General features: G+C 41.2%; 1 protein-coding gene across 1 annotated transcript in view; it reads right to left on the minus strand.

Annotated features, from left to right (window-relative positions):
- AGMO (alkylglycerol monooxygenase) overlaps positions 1-15,200 on the minus strand; it is a 441,192-nt gene that overhangs the window by 302,625 nt on the left and 123,367 nt on the right.

The following is a 15,200-nucleotide window of genomic DNA, read 5'->3' on the forward strand; positions in this document are numbered from 1 at the left end:
ATGGCAGATGACATTTAATGAGAGCAAATGCACAGTGATACATGTAGGAAAGAGGAGCCCAAACTACAGCTATATGATGCAAGGTTCCATATTAGAAGTCACCGACCAGGAAAGGGATGTGGGTGTCATCATTGATGATACGTTGAAACCCTCTGCTCAGTGTGCTATTACTCCATAACATAAGTGCACACTTTACACCTAACATGAGATGCCAAGTTATAGAATTGCTCTATTAAAGTTCAACAATGGTTGCAATGCTGAATATTTATACTACTTTATGCATTTACCCCCAGATTCTATATGTGCTGAGTTTTACAAGCCAAAATTTGTGCACAGATCTGAGATCCATGAGCAATTTAATGAGGCAATATGCAGGAATTGGTCACTTAATTGGTGCTAACTGGTGCCTAATTGAGGTTGCGCGTGGATCTCCCTTGCATGCCATTCTATAGCTTGGTATCTAACTTTCTCACGCACAATCAAAAAGGAGATATGGCCATGAGAGGGGCATGGGAACTCCCAAAAGTTAGGTGCCAAGATATAGAATTTGGCCGATCCATGCCTAACTTTGGGCTCCAGACTTGCACCCGTTTCTATCAAGCGTGATTCTGGTGCCCAAAGTTAGGAGAGATCTGTGCATATTCTGGTATTCTATAAAGGTTAGGCGCCATTTATAAAATACTGGCTAAGCACTAATCTTTTCAGTGCCAAAATTTCAGCTCTATTTATAGAATTTCCATTTTTTTTTCTTTTCATTTTGGTATTTGCACATTGTGACCTATCGCCTCTTCTCTGTATACCCTCTATCACACTTTTACTATCCCTAATGTCTATCAAATGCTCTCTTATTAATGTGTTTTCTCTTTACGGGTTCCACCTTGGTGAAACGATCTCCCTTCGGACAGCCAATACAATCCTACTTTGCAACAGTTTCACTCCTGAACCAAAGCGCATTTAGTCTTCATATGTAACTGCCTAAGTGCCACTATTCTGTACTGCCCTCAGGATGATCACAGGAAGGGCAATTTTTGAAAGTGGGCATAACCTTTTACCAAGGAGATCGACAGCATGCATACTTTCTCCCCACAGGAAAAAGCAGCAAGGTTAAGTGAAGTTAAAGCAGAGAAGGCAATTATGTGTGTAGTTTTACATTTTGAAAAGTGTGCATGTTATTTTTCATATTAAGCCTGTCCACTGAAGAAGCAGATGACAACTTCTGCATACTATTTCCTGAATACGTTTCGAGAGAAAGATATTTCCTTTGAAAAGGAGAGAAAGTCTGTGGATAAAAAATATTCATGAACTTTATACTTGTCTCCAAGGCTTTAAAAACTGCCCCAATATAATTAAAGTAAAATACTTGGAACCTGCAATTTTTAAATGCACTTTGGTCTGGCCAGCTGTCTGCTTGTACATTTCTATACATGAACTTTTACTAAGCTGCAATAAAAAGTGGCCTTAGTACATCCTACCATGTGTTTTTCCCATGCGCTAAGGCTGCTTTTACTGCAGCTAGAAAATGGCTGTTTTTCTGTTTTCCAAATTAATGGCCTTGCGCTGTTGCCATTAGTGTACAGCCATTACCAAAACTTAGTGCGTGACCCCTAACTGCCACCCATTTTGTAGGTGCTACGGGCTCACATGCTAATCCTGCAATAATCACTCAGTGTGCAGTAATATGGCTGAGCTGACTCCTAGCATCAGGTAACTATGTAGCTTCCAAAATTACAGCAAACAAGGTGGATTTGGAGTAAAAAAAAATCCAAAGTCTTAACCATAAACAACACAGGTGACCTACAATAATGGCAAACAAGTGTATGTGAAAAGAAAAGCACGTTATATTTAAAGGAAGGAAAAAGCCTCAACAAGGAGCTCCTGACCAACGGGTCTAAAGATCTACGGTCGATCAAAATGACCTGTACTTTGGTCAATATGATCTGTTCATCATCATCGGACAGTAATGTTTAGCAGAGACACTGTCATTTTTCCTTTACCATTTGGACCCTGAAGCAGCATTGCTCAATTATGTTTTGATGGAGTGAAACTCTGGCTACCGTCAGTCCTGGAGATTGTCTAGAGTGAGATATGTGAGTGCAGGATAGACAACTGTATCCAATCTAAGTACTTTATTTTGAAGCTTTGTGCTGAACTGAGCACATTATGTGCCTGCAGAACAGATAACTACATTCCTTTGATGCTTGGAGCTGCTGGGTACACATTTGGAGATATTAATCCTTGCACGTTTTTTGCATTTTTTGAAGTTTAACATGGAAGGATATAGGAAGGATTTTTTAGCCGATGATGAGGAACAGATTATATTGACCGAAGTACAGGTCATTTTGATCGACCGTAGCTCTTCAGACCTGTTGTTCAGGAGCTCCTTGAGGCTTTTTCCTTCCATTAAATATAACATGCTTTTCTTTCACATACACTTGCTTGCCGTTATTGTGGGTCACCTGTGTTGTTTGTGGTTAAGGCTTCCAAAGTTACAGACGTACTTGTCTATGTTCTGAGATACCATCACGGCTGTGTAAGTGATGCCACTTAGATGTGTATGTGATCACATTGCCCCCACTGTTGTTTTAGAGATTCACAGTTGCAAAATGGGTGTTGCTGCTGCTTCATGTAGCTGGCACGTACAAGTCCATCCCTGCATGCATCTTAGAACAGATTCTATGCTGGAAAGTCCTTTTCTAAAATTCTACTCGAACTGTATACTTCCCGACCTGGATGTCTCAATTCCCCTGTACTTTGCTAGCTAAAATCTGCCTTTATATCTGTGACTGATAAATATTAACTTGTTACTTGCTGTTTACCACCTTGAGTGAATTCCTTCAAAAGGTGGTAAATAAATCCTAATAAGTAAGTAATTGGTTATGAAGTAAAGTGAGCACTAATTTATTCATGCTTAATGGATGTGTATCAGGGTTAATTACGGACTACCATTCTAACTTCCTAAAAACTGCATTGTTTAAAATTGTATCATAAAGTCTACATGTCAGTCTTTATCATCTATGGTATATCCAACTTTGTCAGGTGTTTTAAATAGGAAATTAATCTGTAAATTGTGCATCTAGAAATTACAAGTGCAAAGTTGGCTTAGCTCTCTACTATTATATTCTAATGTAGTGGCTTTCAAACTTGGGGATGTAACACACCAGAGACTGGGTTGTGTTCCTGTTCCTGATGAAAAGGACACTTTGCAGCTTCTCATGGCTGTAAAGAAGATTGAGCCTTATGATACCCATATTCTCAGTGCTCTCCTCTTTATGAGGGCCGTGCAGCTTTGCATCTCATTTTATTACATAACTGATAGAGTGCACAATTTTGACATTTAACAAGCATTATTTGATGAAATTCACACAGCCGGGGCAGGTGACACCAGAAATTAACTTCCCCACTCTTTCTCACCCAGTATTTCCTTCCCTTTTTGTCCTATCTTGTCACCCCCTTTACCACCAATCTCTCCCTTTTTACACCTTAGTCATTACATTACACATTAATCTTGTATACCGCAAAAGCCTTCGCAGTTCAGTGCGGATTACAAAAGACTAAGATTCAAGACAATTCGGGAAATTACAATTTAAGGAAAGTAAGTTAAAAACTCAGTCTACAAATCAGTCACTGAGACACAGGCCTCATGTATGAAGAAGTGGAATTTATTATGGCCACATCATTACAACATATCTTAACCACACTTTAATGCGTACAAAATGAAGACAAATAACAATTACTATTTGCAATTTCCCTATCAAAACCAAACTTCATCTTGGCTAGCCTTAAAGGCACACAGCTATCTACCCATATCATTACATCACATATGCTGTATATGCATATACATATGGACTGTGAAAGTCCCAGTACTTCCCAAACATCTGTTCCACTTTGGGGTAGCCATAAAAGCACCTTCTCCCAAGGAATACCTTTGCAAGTCCTTTATTTCTTATCAAGCCCCCATTTTGTTAAGTCTAGGTTTACGAGCTGTCGTTCATGCTCTGCACTCCCTTTCCTTCCATAGAAGATGAGGACGAACATTCTCTACTATCATTGCCACAAATGAACTGAGCATCATAAGAAGGTTTACTTTCTATAGCAGAGTGACATTATCCTTTTGGCTATAACTCTGTGTGCTCTTCTCAGGCTAACCTTCCACCATAGCCCGTGGCACTGACCTCTCACTTGCCACGCCCCCCCCAATCTCCCAGACATTCAGGGTAAGTTGTGGCCCTCCTTCAGAAGTAAGGCCTCAATAGTGTCTTGTAACGAGCTGTTAAATATATCTAGGCTGATGTTGGAAAGATGTATACCGTTGGGGCGGTACAGCCCTGGGCAAGCTTCTGAAATCAGATCATAGGAAAATGAGCAACCCTGGATCCCCACCATGAACTTACACATCCATTTGTTAATATTTCTCCTAGTTTTCTCAACAGAAAAATGCAATCTCTCACCCTTCCAGACCCTCCTAGGGATAATACAAGACCATACTAAATGAGACATTGGAAACAGGCATGCAATTGCAACAATATACCTCTGTATTTTTTGCACTGCTTCAATGCTAAGAGTGTTAGTCAGACCATTTACCCCCTAGATGAATGATCAAGGCCAATGGAGTCTTGAAGGGCTGTAACTGTACAAGTATGATTGTATTAACGGGTCCCATCTGTGGTTCCTCTCGCATTCAGTAAGATTACTACTGCAATGGCCATTCAATCATGATTTCCACATATGGTAGCTTCATCCCATTGGTTCATCAGCCAAGCACATACCCCCCCCCCCCCCCACCCCATACTTGCTTGTCTGAGGAGCCCATGGGGCAAAGCTACAGTCTGTGGAATTAACTGGTCCCATGCCATCCCACAATGTCCTATCCATACCACTGATGTTTTTTCAGTGCAGATACACTATAACCTCAGAACATACAATTCTCTTAAGCTGTTCCCCAGAACCCATCCCCTTTCTTTCCTACTCCAATCCTCTCCTCTGCCTTCCTTAACCTCACCCCTCCCTATATCTTCCACCCTTCCCCTTCTTTTTTTTATTTTTTTGCTACTCTGCAGAACTTGCGAACACTAACTCCCTTTACACTGACAGAATTGAAAGGTATAGCACTGCTTCTCATCTCACAACTGGAAGCTCACAGTTCTAGATGAATAATTTTAGAAGCTCAGGAGCAGCGCTTGGAAAAAATGACCAGTATTCTTTTGAAGACAAACACCCCTAATTCAGTCAGTACTCAGTAAAAGTGTAACCAGCATAAACCCTGCTCAATTGCCCATCACTATTCCACAGTGAATCACTTTGGCTTTCTGCCTTCTCATCTTGAAAAATAACCCCTGAAATAATATTACAAAATAAATAATGAAATGATATACACAGGTGATACAAGAATAACAGAGGCTTCCAGTTTAAAACTGAAAACACACGCTGTAGAAAAACAAAACACCAGCTGTCCTAAAGAGACTACTTGTAGGTTCAAAACTATCCTTCTTCCATCAAATCACCACTCCTTATCCCTTTGGTAACACCCAGCTTTAACCGCAACCTTACCCTTTGTAATTTATTTGCAGTATCCTTAAAAAAACAAAAATAAAATGCTACAGTATATTGGTAGCTGCTCTGAAGTCCAACTCTATTGTACATCCAGCAGGGATGTTCTGCTATTAATGCATGAAGGCACAAATCAGGTAATGAAAGTCACCAGAAAGCTTCCATTTTTTTTGAGAACTCTTTACTGATCAAGCTGGCCAATAGCCATATCTCTATAAATCTACATTTAACAAAACAGCCTAAAACCAAAAATGTACTATGCAGCTGTCAGACTTGTGAGTCTTTGTATCGAGTTGAACGCTGATGAGCCCTGAGATAGTAGAGGACCAGGTTTTCACTCGGCAGTCGAACAACCCTGAGGCTTCACCTGCGGTAACCGCCGTTCCCCAGAGGTTGAGCCCCTAGGTGCAGGCAGCCGGCAGGACTTACGTGAGCAAGGGCCAGAAAGAAGAGATGCTGAGAAAAGGACTGGGAAATGGTCCTGGTCTAGACAGAGGACCAGAGGATCAAAGGTAGTAGCGAGGTCCAGGTCCAGGACAGGGTCAGTCAGACAGGCAAACGAATAGTCCAGGTCAGGCAGTGGTCACTCAGGTAAGCAGCAGGCAGGCGAGTAGTCCAGGAACAAGCTGGGGTCAGACAGGCAGGCAGCAGGCAAACGAATAGTCCAGGAACAAGCAGAGGTCAGGTAAGTAGGCAAGTAGAGAGAACACTACACGCAGAACAGGGCAAAGACCTAGCAAAGTAGAAGCCAAAGCAAAGAGGCAGAAGGAAGATAAACAGATATAGTGCTGGTGTCTGACGTCAGCAGGGAGCCAGCAGAGAGGGAGAGCTGTCATAGGGCAGAGAGGAGCAAGAGGGTGCAGCCGAATCACCAATAGGAGAGAGAAAGGAGAGAAGGAAGCACTTTTACCGCACCTTGATAAAATACCCCCCCTTCAACTGATCTGCTTATAGAAACTGAGAAAAATGTAGGCAGAGCTTCCTTTCAATTGAAAGAGACTCGCCTCCTGTGCATTTATGCCACATAGGTATTTGTCTCTATCATATCGCCCCTCTCCTGCTTATTTTTGATATAATCCCCCATTCAAACCATTTTCACTTTCCATCCAAAATACCAAACTGTGGGAGTCTTTTACTGAGGCACGCTAGCATTTTTAGCGCATACTAAAATTAGGCGCATGCTAAACGCTAGAGACGCCCATAGGAATATGTTGGCTAGCGCACCTTAGCAAAAGACCCCGTGTTCCTCACCTAGGGGTCCTTTTACTAAGGTGCACTGAAAAATGGGCTTTGCTAGTGTAGGTGCATGTTTTGGGCGCGTTCGCAGATCCATTTTTCAGCATGCCTGTAAAAAAGGCCTTTTTTTATTTTTGTCGAAAATGGACATGCGCATCCATTTTCAGTCTGAGACCTTACAGCCACCTATTGATTTAGTGGTAAGGTCTCACATGGTAACTGTGTGGTAATCGTCTACACATGCAGAATGATGATTACCGCCTGGTTTCTGCTGCGTGCAGGAAAATAAAAATTATTTTTCGGCGCACGTAGCGGACGCACATAAAAAACTAAATTACCGCTTGGGCCAAGTGGTAGCCGGCCAGTAACTCCAAATTGATGCGAGTTTGGCTCGTACAAGCACCTACACCGCTTAGTAAAATGGCCCCCCTAATTTTCCAGGGGATTACATCCAAAATACCAAACTGTGTTCCTCAGGGATATCCTGGAAGCCAGACTGGTTTGTAAACCTCCAGGATTGTAGTTTGGCATCCCTGCCTGAAGTGGTGTGGTGGCCGTGTTAGCCCACCTTTAAAGGTAATAAATAGAAATAAAACAAAATAAGATGACACCTTTTTTATTGAACTTAATACATTTTTAAAAGCTAATCAAAAAATGTATTAATTTTGTCCAATCAAAAAGGTATCATCTTATTTACTTTGTTTTGTTTTACTTCTGTTTATTACATCCCTGCCTCAAACTACAAGACAATAGCAGAAAGCAGCCATTAACTCAGTGTCTATCTGTAAACTCACTGAAATTTAATTAAAAAAAAAAAAAGGAAAGTGAATGACCCTTTTGCCTTGTCAGAGAGGTTATTAATGAAAGCTATCCCAGGTTTTTATGAGATGTATGACACTGATTCTTAGTTCCAGGCTAGGCACTCAACTTTTCCATCTTCAAGTATTCAAACAGTATTTCTCCACAACAAAATATTTGGTTGCTCATCTGAAATCCTGCTAAACAAAACAGAGTCCTAGCCACTACTGTGCAAATATATAATAATTTTGTGAAGTGCTGATCCTCCAAACTCTAATTCTGAAGGAATGCCCAGTGTAGCTACTGTGCTACAAACATAGATGTTGTTCCAAGTATATTAAAAAGCCCTTTTACCAAAATTCTCCCAGAAGAACAGAAAGAGTGAGCCCTTGATATACTTCTGTTTTAGGGGTCCTTTTTCTAAGGTGTGCAAATGGATTTAGCATGCACTAAATGACATATAGCCCATTGTATATCTATGGGCTTCTTAGCATATAACACACACTCATTTGTTAATGTGTGCTAAATCCATTAGCACACCTTAGTAAAAGGACTCCTTAGACATTTATTTATTGGCACTGTGCCACACTGAAAAGTCATGTAAGAGTCAAAAGCTTGAGAATAAAACACTTTAAATTGTACCTCTTTCACATGGGTTTTTACAAAAATATTAATGTGCCTACTGAAAAAATGATGTAAAGTCATCACACCTATGTTTTGCATAAGCCTGTGGGGGATAATATGATAAATGTTTTTCTGCAAGCAAAGCTTGTTTTACATGTAGAAAGGACTTGCTTTTTTTTAAGTAAAATTACACAGTATTGAATGCATGGATAAATATGTGCAACAATTTATATGGACATGGCTTGTAGGCATTCCCAGGGTCACAGTTTAGACAGAGCAGGGATGGTGATGTGACATACATTCAAATTTTAAAAAAATATGTGATTACATGTGTCAAGTCCATGAACATATTTACACCAACTTTGAAGCAACTGCAATTGTGTATAGAGCATTTGCACAATATAAGAGCTGGATCTAGATAAGGAGTTCTCAACCCAGCCCTCAGGACACACCGAGCCAGTCTGGTTAATGAGATATTCACAATGAATATGCATGAGGACGTTATAATGCTTTTGTATAGCTCCATGGTGCAACCACACCTCAAATACTATGTGCAATTCTGGTCATCGCATCTCAAAAAAGATAGAGTGGAACTAGAAAAGGTACAGAGAAGGGCGACAAAAATGATAAAGGGGATGGGACGACTTCTGTATCAGGAAAGGCTAAAGCGGCTAGGGCTCTTCAGCTTAGAGAAAAGACGGCTGAGGGGAGATATGATAGAGGTATATAAAATACTGATTGGAGTGGAGCGGGTAGACGTGAATCGTTTGTTTACTCTTTCCAAAAATACTAGGACTAGGGGGGCACGCAATGAAGCTACATAGTAGTAAATTTAAAATGAATCTGAGAAAATATTTCTTCACTCAATGTGTAATTAAACTCTGGAATTTGTTGGCAGGGAATGTGGTAAAAGCAGTTAGCTTAGCGGGGTTTAAAAAAGGTTGGGATAGCTTCCTAAAAGAAAAGTCCATATGCCATTATTAAAATGGACTTGGGAAAATCCACTGCTTATTTCTAGGACAAGCAGCATAAAATGTATTGTACTGCTCTGGGATCTTGCTAGGTACTTGTGACCTGGATTGGCCACTGTTGGATACTGGGCTTGATAGACCTTTGGTCTGTACCAGTATGGCAACACTTATGTACTTATGTGATCAGATGTGCAAACTCTGGCAATCTCTGGGATCTGAGCTTAGTAAATTGCTGGCTAGGAGTATTCAGTTAATCCTACTGGTCAGCTTACTGAACTACCCCTTAGGGGGCTTCTCCAAGGAGGAAGATTAGCTCATTGCTTATTTTTGTACTGCCACCCAAATGGGAATAGATAGAGCTTGGAAACAGGACACAGTACCTTCCATGGTCGCCATTTTTAGTATTATTTGGTATGTTTATTCTATGTCTAAATTAACGACTATTAAGTATAAGCAGAAACATAAATTCAAAAATATTTGGCGGCCATGGATAGAATACCGGGATTTGACTGTGCCTGCAGGGATTGTTCCTCAACCTTAAAAGGACAAGGTAAGGTGCTCCAACCCATGGTTTGCCCATTACTATATATCTGACACCTACAATTATGTGTTTGTCTGTAGAGGTTTCCTTTCTGCTTAATGAGGTTATTATGGCATTTGACTCATCTCTGTTTCATTTTGTATATTGAGTTGATATCGTCATGGGGGAGGGGAGGGGTATACCTTGTTCTCAGTTGTATGAGAAGGATTGATGATGTGGGATATTTAGGGGGATATGTCTGTATGCTGGATTGTTTTATGGTCACTGAAGGAACAACAGTGTTTTACATTTGGTTATTTTTCTATTATGACATATTCATAAATAAATAAATAAAGAATACATTATTTTTTTTAAAGGAAGCTGTGCAATAAGACTTTATGCTAAAATTGTCTACTCACACATAAATGAGGAAGCATCATATGTACACATGGCTAACAAGCTTGCAGTAGACAGTATGGTATTTTCTGCTCCACCTGTGGTTTCAGTGTAACACTTGCCTTTGACCAGGTCTTAAACTTTGAGCGTGTAAACTGCCTTGAAAATTCACATGTTCTAACAACTTGAAGTAATGTGAAGTGGTGGTACCTTATGCAACCATTTAAGGTTCAGTACCAGTGCCACCAGGACGGCTTTGATGTATTTATTTATTTACAGTATTTATAGCCCACACGAGCTGCAGAATTATGGCAGGTAATAAGTGACAAGTACATAAACTTCATAAAATAACATAAAATCTAACCACACTACATAAAATAACCACACAGAACTAACAAACAAAAAACAAATACAATAACATTTAGGGCCCCGTTTACTAAGCCGCGCTAGAGGCGCGTTAGTGCTTTTAGCGCGTGCTGTGTAGGTGCCCACAATATTCCTATGGGCGCCTACATAGCATGCCCTAATTTTGTGTACAAGCTAAAAACACTAGCACACCTTAGTAAACAGGGCCCTTAATTTGTTCCCTGCAAAATATACCAGTTTATTTAATATGCTCCACAGAAAAACATGTATCTGACAAGGGGGCATGGTCTGGGATGTTTTGGAAGGGATTAGGGTGAGCCTCCCCCCCCCCCCCAAAAAAAAAAGCATGCATTCTCCATTTCAGAGAGGGAATACATGTCTGTCTAAGTCCAGAAAAACTGGCATCAGTATTTACGCCTCCTACCTGGGATGGCTAGGTGTCAGAAAAATGTTTGTATTGAGCAGTGCTTCACCAGATGAATTAGCGGTCTCCCCTTTAATCCTCCAGTGTTTGATGTGCCCCTTGAAAGTGACATTGGCAAGGGATACCTTCAGGAAATATAAGCCTGTTTCTAAAATGGATGACACACATTTACATTCTAGTGCATAAACATTTATGGGGTCAATATTCAAAGTGATTTAACCAAGCAGGAGAGGCTCCTGCTCAGCTAGATCACCTGTGTGTGTGAGAGTGTGTGTGTGTGTGTGTGGGGGGGGGGGGGGGGGGGGGGCTATCCGCTGATATTCAGCAACATTTAACTGGTAACTGCCTCTGAATATCACCACTAATCAGCAATTTTGTGGGTGCTCTGGGAGCAGAGATAGCACCAATATTACCACCTAGGTTATCTGGACAAATTGTACCACAAGCTCAGGCCTCTCTTTGTCTGCTTTCAGTTAAGTGGTTCAGAGCAGGCCACACATACTCACACATACCCAGATATTCAATGCTGCTGCCTCGTCATGGCCTGGAATTGAATATCCAGATATAATGTTGGTGGTTGCCAAAAAAAAGAAAAAAAAGCTGACCACTAGCAAGCTGAGGGCCTTTTTACTAAGCCGCATAAGCGTCTATTCACGCCCAATGCACACCAAAATGGAGTTATTGCATGGCTACCGCATGCCAGCACTGCGTATGCCTTGTAGCGCTATAGAAATGCTAAATAGTAGTAGTAGTAGTAGTAATTTCATTTTTGGTGCACGTCCGCTACGTGCGCCTGAAAAATATTTTTTATTTTATGGTGCACGTAGGTCATTACCGCCTGGTTACCGCGTGAGACTTTACCACTAGGTCAATGGCTGGCGGTAAGGTCTCAGACCCAAAGTGGACATGCGGCAATTTTCATTTTGCTGTACATCCATTTTCGGCAAAAATTTTAAAAAGGCGTTTTTTACTGGTGCGCTGAAAAATGGATTGACACACGCCCAAAACCCGCGCCTACACTACCACAAGCTATATTTCAGCTCACTTTAGTAAAAGGACCCCTGAATAGTTACCCCCATGTGGCTATATATATACTAGTAAAAAAGGCCCATTTCTGACACAAATGAAACAGGCGCTAGCAAGGTTTTCCTCGGAGTGTGTATGTTTGAGAGAGTGTATGTGAGAGTGTGAGAGAGAGAGACAGGAATGTGAGAGTGTGTGTGTGTGACATATAGTGAGAGTGTGTGTGTGTGAGAATGAGAGTGGGCGTCGGCATCAGGGGCCCCTCCCCCCCTCCTTCCCCCCTCCTCCCTCCTAGTTTGAGGGTTTCCCCCTCTCCCTCTGCCATTCAGGGTCGTTGTTCCCCCTCTACCTCCCATGTTCTGGGTCCCTGGGCCCCTCCCTCCCTCCCACGTTCTGGGTCCCTTCCTCTCCCCCCCATCCATCTCTTCCTTCCACCCCCCTCCCTCTCCTTTTAAAAAGGTTGCTGTGACTCTGGAGCCTTCATCAGACTTCTAGCAGCAAACGTCACTGCAGCTCTGGGAGTGTGCATTTTTGATCGCTGTAGAGAGTCTTCAGCTCGGGTCATTTAAAGTAAAAGTAAAGAAAAAGAAAAGGAAATCTCCCAGCTCCGCAGCTGTGGGGCCGCACAATGGCCGAGAAGCTGCGCCAAGGGGTGGGATCCTCCGGCACTTGCAAGTTCAGCACCGCCGTGGAAACAGCTGATATTCCGGTTCCGGCGGTTCTTTCTCCTTCAGCTGGTTCGGTGGAGCCTTCGGGTGCGTCAGCAGCGGTCTGGTCTTCGTGCTGCTCTGATTCGTGTCACGCTGCCATTTTTGCGGGAACAGCAGCCATTTTGTCAGCCCTTCAAAGCGTTTTTTTTAATATGTAGGAATTCACGTTGACTCGCGCCGCTGTTCTGTGATTGGACACAGTCATTGAAGTCATTGATGATGCTTACGGGAACAGGAGCACGAATGCTTCAATGTTTTTGTCCATGCTGCCAGCTTCAGAATGTTGCAGGTGGGTTTTATTATATAGGATATATATATATATATATATATTTCATTTTCAACTCATGCATACTGCTTCTAAGGCTCACGACTTTCCAATGGCTGCTTGATAGAACAGCTTTGCTAGACGTCACTTTGCAAAAGATAGAATGCAATCAACACACTATACCAAATTAAAATAAAATTGAAACAGGCGCACGCATACAGCATCCTAGAGAGCTGTTGATATTCAGTCTGAAGACTAACTTCAAATCTTTTCATCAGTACAGTGAATGGGGTTTAGGATTCAGTGGAATTTGTATGCAAGATTGCCAAGCATAGCAAACCAGCAATTGTGAGGACGCAGACTATATCATGTACTGTCATCACTGCTCACAATGCAGTTCTCACTCCTCTGCCAGGAAAAAAAACACCCTGGATTTGATATTAAATTTACACGTACTCCATACTTTCAGCAGGCATTACCTATACTCAACAACATTTAAACTTCAAAGCATACTTAGGGACTGAAATAAAATAGAAGTGTTTTAATTCAGCTGATATTTTTTTTTGTTCTTTGGGATCAATATTTTGAGGTATAAAAATTTTCATGGCACACAGGTATTTAAGTGTAATGGTCATTTTATGAAAATTATTTTTTTAATCTATTACATAAGTATTGCCATACTGGGACAGACCAAAGGTCAATCAAGCCCAGCATTCTGTTTCCATCAGTGGCCAATCCAGGTCACAAATACCTGGCAAGATCCCAAAAAGTACAAAACATTTTATGCTGCTTTTCCCAGAAATAAGCAGTGGATTTTCCCCAAGTCCATTTTAATAATGGTCTATGGACTTTTCCTTTAGGAAGCTGTCCAAACCTTTTTAAACCCTGCTAAACTAACCACCTTTACCACATTCTCTGGCAACGAATTCCAGAGTTTAATTACACATTGAGTGAAGAAACATTTTCTCCGATTCGTGTTAAATTTACTATTTTGTAGCTTCATTGCATGCCCCCTAGTCCTAGTATTTTTGGAAAGAGTAAACAGATGCTTCACGTCTACCCATTCCACTCCACTCATTATTTTATAGACCTCTATCATATCTCCCCTCAGCCGTCTTTTCTCCAAGCTGAAGAGCCCTAGTCGCTTTAGCCTTTCCTGATACAGAAGTCGTCCCATCCCTTTTATCATTTTTGTCGCCCTTCTCTGCAGCTTTTAGAATTCCATTATATGTTTTTTGAGATGTGGTGACCAGAATTGAACACAATATTTGAGGTGCGGTCGCAAATTATAAAAAGGCATTATAACGTCCACGTTTTTGTTTTCCATGCCTTTCCTAATAATACCTAACATTCTATTTGTTTTCTTAGCTGCTGCAGCACATTAAGAAGAAGGATTCAATGTATCATCAACGACGATACCTAGATCCCTTTCTTGGTCCGTGACTCCTAACGTGGAACCTTGCATTATGTAGCTATAATTCGAGTTCCTCATTCCCACATGGATCATTTTGCTCACATTAAAGGTCATCTGCCATTTAGATGCCCAGTCTCCCAGTTTCGTAAGGTCCTCTTGTAATTTTTCACAATCCTCTTGCAATTTAACAACGTTGAATAACTTTGTGTCGTCAGCAAATTTAATTACCTCACTAGTTATTCCCATCTCTAGGTCATTTATAAATATGTTATAAAGCAGCGGTCCCAGCACAGACCCCTAGGGAATTAATTTTCATTAATTATAAAAAAGCAGTATTTTTACCATATTAATGCCTGATTTTCAAAGTGAGTTATGCATTTGCCAAAAGGTGTTAGTGATAGGAGGAAGTGCAAAAATGGCATTGTGAAAGGCGAAGGGGAGGAATATATAAAAGCTGATTAAAAAATAAGGTGGAGTTGCTTAACAAATATTTTTTTTCTGTGTTCACAGCTGAAGGGCCGGGAGCAAGACCGCAGAAGACAAACACAAATAAGAATGGAGAGGTCGTAGTCCCTGAACAATTTTCAGAGGACTGTGTTTGTGAGGAGCTGCCTAAACTAAAGGTGGACAAAGTGATGGGTCCAGATGGCATACCTCCAAGGGTACTAAAGGAACTTAGGGAAGTTCTAGCAGCTCCGCTGACTGACCTTTTCAATGCTTCTTTAGAGTCAGGAGTGGTCCCAGTGGACTGGAGAAGAGCAGATGTGGTCCCTCCCAACAAAAGCAGAAGTAAGGAAGAGGTTGGGAACTACACTCTAGTAAGTATGATTTATGTGGTAAGTAAAGTAATGGAAATGCTTTTAAAATGAGAATAGTAAAGGTTTTTGGAATCCAATGGATTACAGG

Source organism: Microcaecilia unicolor, chromosome 1 (genome assembly GCF_901765095.1).
Source record: "Microcaecilia unicolor chromosome 1, aMicUni1.1, whole genome shotgun sequence".
NCBI classification, from domain to species: domain Eukaryota; kingdom Metazoa; phylum Chordata; class Amphibia; order Gymnophiona; family Siphonopidae; genus Microcaecilia; species Microcaecilia unicolor.